Source organism: Mustela erminea, chromosome 1 (genome assembly GCF_009829155.1).
Source record: "Mustela erminea isolate mMusErm1 chromosome 1, mMusErm1.Pri, whole genome shotgun sequence".
Classification (NCBI taxonomy): domain Eukaryota; kingdom Metazoa; phylum Chordata; class Mammalia; order Carnivora; family Mustelidae; genus Mustela; species Mustela erminea.
Window position 1 is genome coordinate 144309684 of NC_045614.1, and position 6152 is coordinate 144315835.

Sequence of the window (6152 nt, forward strand, 5' to 3'; positions counted from 1 at the left end):
TCCGGACTCAGCTGTATCCCAGAGAAACCATAGGAATGACTGGAGAACGTCCACACACAACACTTCTGTTTTCATGAGCTCTTTACTTCTGCTTTTAGGAAAACCAGTAATTTAAAAATATTTTTGCATGTTGCAAACTTAAAAAAAAAAAAAAACACTTGTCCTTTTATAGATGCAATGTCTTTTGAAAATGAATTTAAGTGACAAATTTACTCTTGATATTTCCTGTACAGCACAAAAATAGGTCAAATCAGTAATGTTATTCACTGTAACATATCCAAGAGTACATTTTTAAAGGGTATTTTGTTATATAACCTTACTGTATTTTGTTTTAAAAATTTTCATCTGTGATGTTGAAAAATCAGTCTGGTAGCCCCCCCCAAAAAAAAAGAAGGAAAATGGAGTCATATATCCTACATAGATTCTTTTTATTACAAAATTTTAGTGAATAAATCATGTGTGACTTTTTTTCACAGTGTGAACTTCTACTTTGGGATGCAGATAGAACAAATTTGCAAATTTAAATAAAACTATGATTTCAATGTCATTAAAAGCACTAGTAACAGGTTTTTCTTCTTCTTTTTTTTTTTTTTTTTGTTTTTTGTTTTTCTTCTTTTTTCATTGTTATGAGGAAGTCTGAACCAGGGAAATGAAAATAACTGATTTTAGACCGAGAAGGAACTTTGGAAATTATCTTGATTAGCCCTTTTATTTTACACTTGGGGAAATTATGGCCTAGAGAAGTGATCTTCCCCATTACCAATGAACCATTGACAGAACAAGGATTAGATAGTCTTGTGGTGACCTAATTGGCTCTTTTAATCCGTTGAGTGCTAAAGAATTCTGATTCTTCTAGAATGTCTTTTTTTTTTTTTTTAAGATAACATGTTAAAATCTCATGAAACCCTTAAGAGTTCTGTGAAGGTAAAATATGAATACCTACTAAATTTCAGTGGCTTCCTGCTGCCATTGGAATGAAATGTCTCTTTAGCTCTGATTTTTTCAGGAATCTTCACAGCATGGCCCAACCTACCTTTTCAGCTTTGTCTCCACTGCTTCTCTCCTCAGTCATGTTAGCCCAAAAAGTTCACTTTTCAAATACCTGTGCTCTAAGTGTTGTTGCTTATTTTCCCTACATTACAATACTACTTTCCCTTCAATATCTAGCTTAAGTATCACCTCTGTGAAGTTTTCCTATGTCATGGGAATTAGAAACACTCTCTTTGGGATTGATGACTCTGGACTAGTTAGCATTTATTATGTTGCCATGTTTATTAGCGTTCTCAGTTTCCCAGCTAGAACATGAAATCCTTAAGAACAAATGCCACATTTTTCGTAATTTTTTCATCTACTTCCACCACCCTTGAGGCTAGTATGAAACTTTTTTTTTTAAGATTTTATTTATGTATTAGCACAAGCAAGGAGGAGCAGGAGAGGGAGAAGCAGTCTCCCCACTGAGCAGGGAGCCTAATAAGGGGGCTCAATCCCAGGAGGTTGAGATCATGACCTGAGCTGAAGGCAGCGTGTAACCAACTGAGCCACCCAGGGGCCCTTGGGCTAGCATGGAACTTTACACACATGAGGGGAGCTCAACATTTTAGATGAGTGATAAAGAGAGCACCAAATGCCCTATCATATTAGAATAATCTTTAAGAACATGTAAAATAATCCACCCCGATACAAAAGCCATCCCAACTACTTCCAATCTTGGCAACCTCTGCTTGATGGCTGGGCTCAGCACCGTAATCCAAGTTTACCCTTCAAATGAACTCTCTTAGGATAGGCTTGATGTTTGGAAATATATCAACAGTTGTATTTGTCCTTCAGGCATATTTGAGAACCGTTCATTATAAGTGTCATTGAGAAAACTATAAAATGTGCTTTATAAAGAAAGCTGACACCTCACCGCACCAGTCTGCCCAGTTATAAGAGTCTGACAACACTGTTCAGAGCAAGTGCCCGTGGGCTGTTAGCCGCCCTCTGTCCCAGGCCCCATCCTATAGCACAGAAAGGGACAAGGATGTCACAGTGGGCACCTTTCTCCAAACCAGCCCACAAACCCAGATGGCTCTGTTCTTCCCAAACCAGATCCAGTCCTTGAAAGGGACAGCTTATTCTCTTCACAAAGAAATTCCCTACAGCAAGGCCACACCACACCACACCGGTGAGCTTTTATCATGTCATGTGGTTACCAAACCAGATCTCCGACATTGGACAAAGGAAACTCTCAGGGCCCACCTGGGAAAATGTCATCCATGCAGCCATGTGGAAAATCACTTAATTCCTACACACGGGAGCACCGTGGGACTAGGATGAACCACCAAGATTCACGAGTTTGTGTTCTGTCTGACACTTGAGCCACCAATTAATGAACAACTGTAGATGCCAAGGTTCAAATGCGTCTGGGATTGAGATAGAGCTAACAGAGCCCAAATCATAAAGATAAACACTGGCAATATCCAAGCATATTTCCACCTAGTTCCACCCTTGGTTACAGGTGCACAACTTCCTGTTAACCACAGATGGATTACATGAAGAAGGAAAGTCTAACATTCATTTCTGCTTGATTGAGAACAGGATCAGAATGCTTTTCAAGGGCCACCTGGCTGGCTCAGTCAGTAGAGCATGCGACTTACAGGGTTGTGGGTTCGATCCACACTTGGGTGTAGAGATTACTTAAAAATAAAACCTTTAGAGACGCTTGGGTGGCTCAGTCGGTTAAGTGTCTGCCTTTGGTCAGGTCATGATCCCAGTGTCTCGGGATTGAGTCCTGCATGGGGCTCCTTGCAGAGTGGGGAGACTGCTTCTCCCTCTCTCTCTGCCTGCCACTCGCCCTGCTTGTGCACTTTCTCTCTGGCAAACAAACAAAATAAAATCTTTAAAAAAAAAGAATGCTTTCCAAGGCCGGATCCCTTTCTTTTCTAAACATTATGTTAAAGCCCATCTGTACTGACAAGTACCCGCAGGGAAAGTGGACCAATGGAGTTTAATAACCAGCCTATGTCAATGGTCTTATCTATTATTAAGAGTGGGGCCAACAGACCCACAGTAACCTGGAAGTCTGTTAGGGGGCGCCTGGGTGGCTCAGTGGATTAAGCCGCTGTCTTCGGCTCAGGTCATGATCTCGGTGTCCTGGGATCGAGCCCCGCATCGGGCTCTTTGCTCAGCGGGAGCCTGCTTCTCTCTCTCTCTCTCTGCCTGACTCTCCGCCTACTTGTGATTTCTCTCTCTGTCAAATAAATAAATAAAATCTTTAAAAAAAAAAAAAAAAAAGGAATATAGAATCTTGGGCTTCACCCAAAGCCCACTGTATCAGAATTTTCATTTTCACAGGATCCTTAGGTAACTCATATACAAATTAAACTTTGAGAAGTGCTGAAGAGGTCTCAGAGTTCTGGTTCTGAAATGGATACCTAACTTCCTTGGGTCTTGTTCTCTTTGGCTACAGAAAAGAAAGCACTTACCCTCCTGTTTGATCCCACCGTTGTGAAAACTTGATGGTAAAAGCACTTATCCACTAATTTTACAAACTGCAAAAACAAGATATCTCCCATAGGCTGAGGGGCCTTCCTTGTTGAAAACAGAAAGTATCAGTAGCCTCTGTATTGGACTTGGTAGAAGTCACCTACTTCTTAGGGTCACTTGCTATTCATATATCTTGAACTAAATCTCCCTTTCCCAATCTTATGCCTTCTGAATGGCTTTTCAAAACTTACGGGACTGTGAATCCTATCCAGCTAATCAGGATTGGAATAAGAAGACATATTACATTTGGAAAGCTGAAGAGAAACCAGGGGATACATGGGTCTCAAATGAGACTGAGCCACCAGGCATCCCACCTTCGCTCATTTTAAAAATAAACATTGGTGATGGGCATTAAGGAGGACACATAATGTGACGAACACTGGGTGTTATACACAACTGATGAATTATTAAACACTATGTCTGAAACCAATGACGTATTTTTTTATTAACATATAATGTATTATTTGCCTGAGGGGTACAGGTCTGTGAATCATCAGTCTGACATATCCCACAGCACTCACCATAGCACATACTCTCCCCAGTGTCCATAATCCAACCATCCTCTCCCCTCCGTCCCCCCTCCCCACCTCCACCACCACCGCAACCCTCAGTTTGTTTCCTGAGATTAAGAGTCTCTTATGGTGGGACACCTGGGTGGCTCAGTGGGTTAAGCCTCTGCCTTTGGCTCAGGTCATGATCTCGGGGTCCTGAGATGGAGCCCCGCATGGGGCTCTCTGCTCAGCAGGGAGCCTATATCCCCCTCTCCCTCTGCCTGCCTCTCTGCCTACTTGTGATTTCTTTTTCTCTGTCAAGTGAATAAATAAAAATCTTAATTAAAAAAAAAAAAGAGGCTCTTATGGTTTGTCTCCTTCCCCGGTCCCATCTTGTTTCATTTTTCCCTCTCTACCCTCCATGACCCCCTGCCCTGCCTCTAAAATTCTTCATATCTGAGAGATCATATGATAATTGTCTTTCTCTGATTGACTTATTTTGCTCAGCCTAATACCCTCTAGTTCCAACCACATAGCTGCAAATAGCAAGATTTCGGGTTTTTTGATGGCTGCGTAGCATTCCATTGTATATATATAATATATACCATATCTTCTTTATCCATTCATCTGTTGGTGGACATCTAGGTTCTTTCCATAGTTTGACTATTGTAGACATTACTGCTATAAACATTCGGGTGCACGTGCCCCCTTGGATCACTACTAATGATGTATTATATGTTGGCTAATTGAATTTAAACAACAACAAAAACTTAGATTTACAGAGAAGTTGCAAAGATAGTACAGAAAGTTCCTTTGTACACTTCACTCAGCTTCCCCTAATGTAAATATGTTATGTAACCATGGTACACTTGTCGAAATTAAGACATTAACACTGGAGCGATACTATTAACTAGATTAGGACTCTGTTTGGATTTTACCAGTTTTTCTACGAATGTCCTTTCTCTATTTTAGAATCCAGTCCAAGCTACCACATTGCAATTTAGCCCTCATTCCTTTTTTTTTAATGAGTAAACTGCACCTAATATAGAATGTTATGCTTTGGAGTTTTAAATATTATAATTGTAAAAAATTTCCAATATACACAAAATAACATGAGATGTCTACATGTCATCATCAATATGCCACAGTTGTTAAAATTTTGCCATATTTGCTTTAAATCTCTTTTTTAAGTATAAATAAAATGTTAAAGATACAACAAATACACCCTTTGCCTTATGAAGTCACTGTAGGCCATGCTTATGCATTTTTGTACCCTTACTACACATATATAAATTCATAAACAATACATATTCTTGTGAGCTTTTAAGATTTACATAGGTAGTGTCAAACTGTACATTTTATATGCAATTTTACTTTTTACTCAGCATAATTTTGAGGTTTCTCCAGTGGATCTGATTCATTCATTTTAATTGCCACATAGAGTTTACCTATTATGAATAAGCCACACTTACGTGTCCAGACTCCTGAGAGATGTTTTTATGTGTTTACTGTTACACTCTGGGCTGCAATGAATGTGGATAATTATACTTTATTTCCTCTTTTTAAATTTTTAAAAAGATTTTATTTATTTATTTGAGAGAGAAAGCGCACAAGCAGGGGGAGCAGCAGAGGGAGAAGGAGAAGCAGGCTTCCTGCTGAGCAGGGAGCCTGATGCGAGTGCTCTATCCCAGGACCCTGGGATCATGACCTGAGCAGAAGGCAGACGCTTAACAACTGAGCCACCCAGGAGCCCCTAAACGTTGGCTCCTTGTATAAATATATAGAGAATTTTCCTAGTCTAAAAGTAGAACTTAAAAAAAAAAAAGATTTTATTTGTTTATTTTAGAGAGAGAGAGAAGGGGTAGCGGCAGAAGGAGAAAAGAATCCCAAGCAGACTCCCCACTCAGTGTAGGGGGGAGCCAAATGCAGAGCTTGATCCCATGACCCTGAGATCATGATCTGAGCCAAAATCAAGAGTCAGATGCATAACTAACCAAGCCACCCAAGCACCCCTAGAAGAGAAATTTCTGAGCATGAGGTATATGCATCTTCAAATGTGTTAGGTATGGTAAATTAACTATCCAAAAAAGATTGTGAAAAATTAAGTTTCCATCAGCAATATGTAAGAGTTTTTAT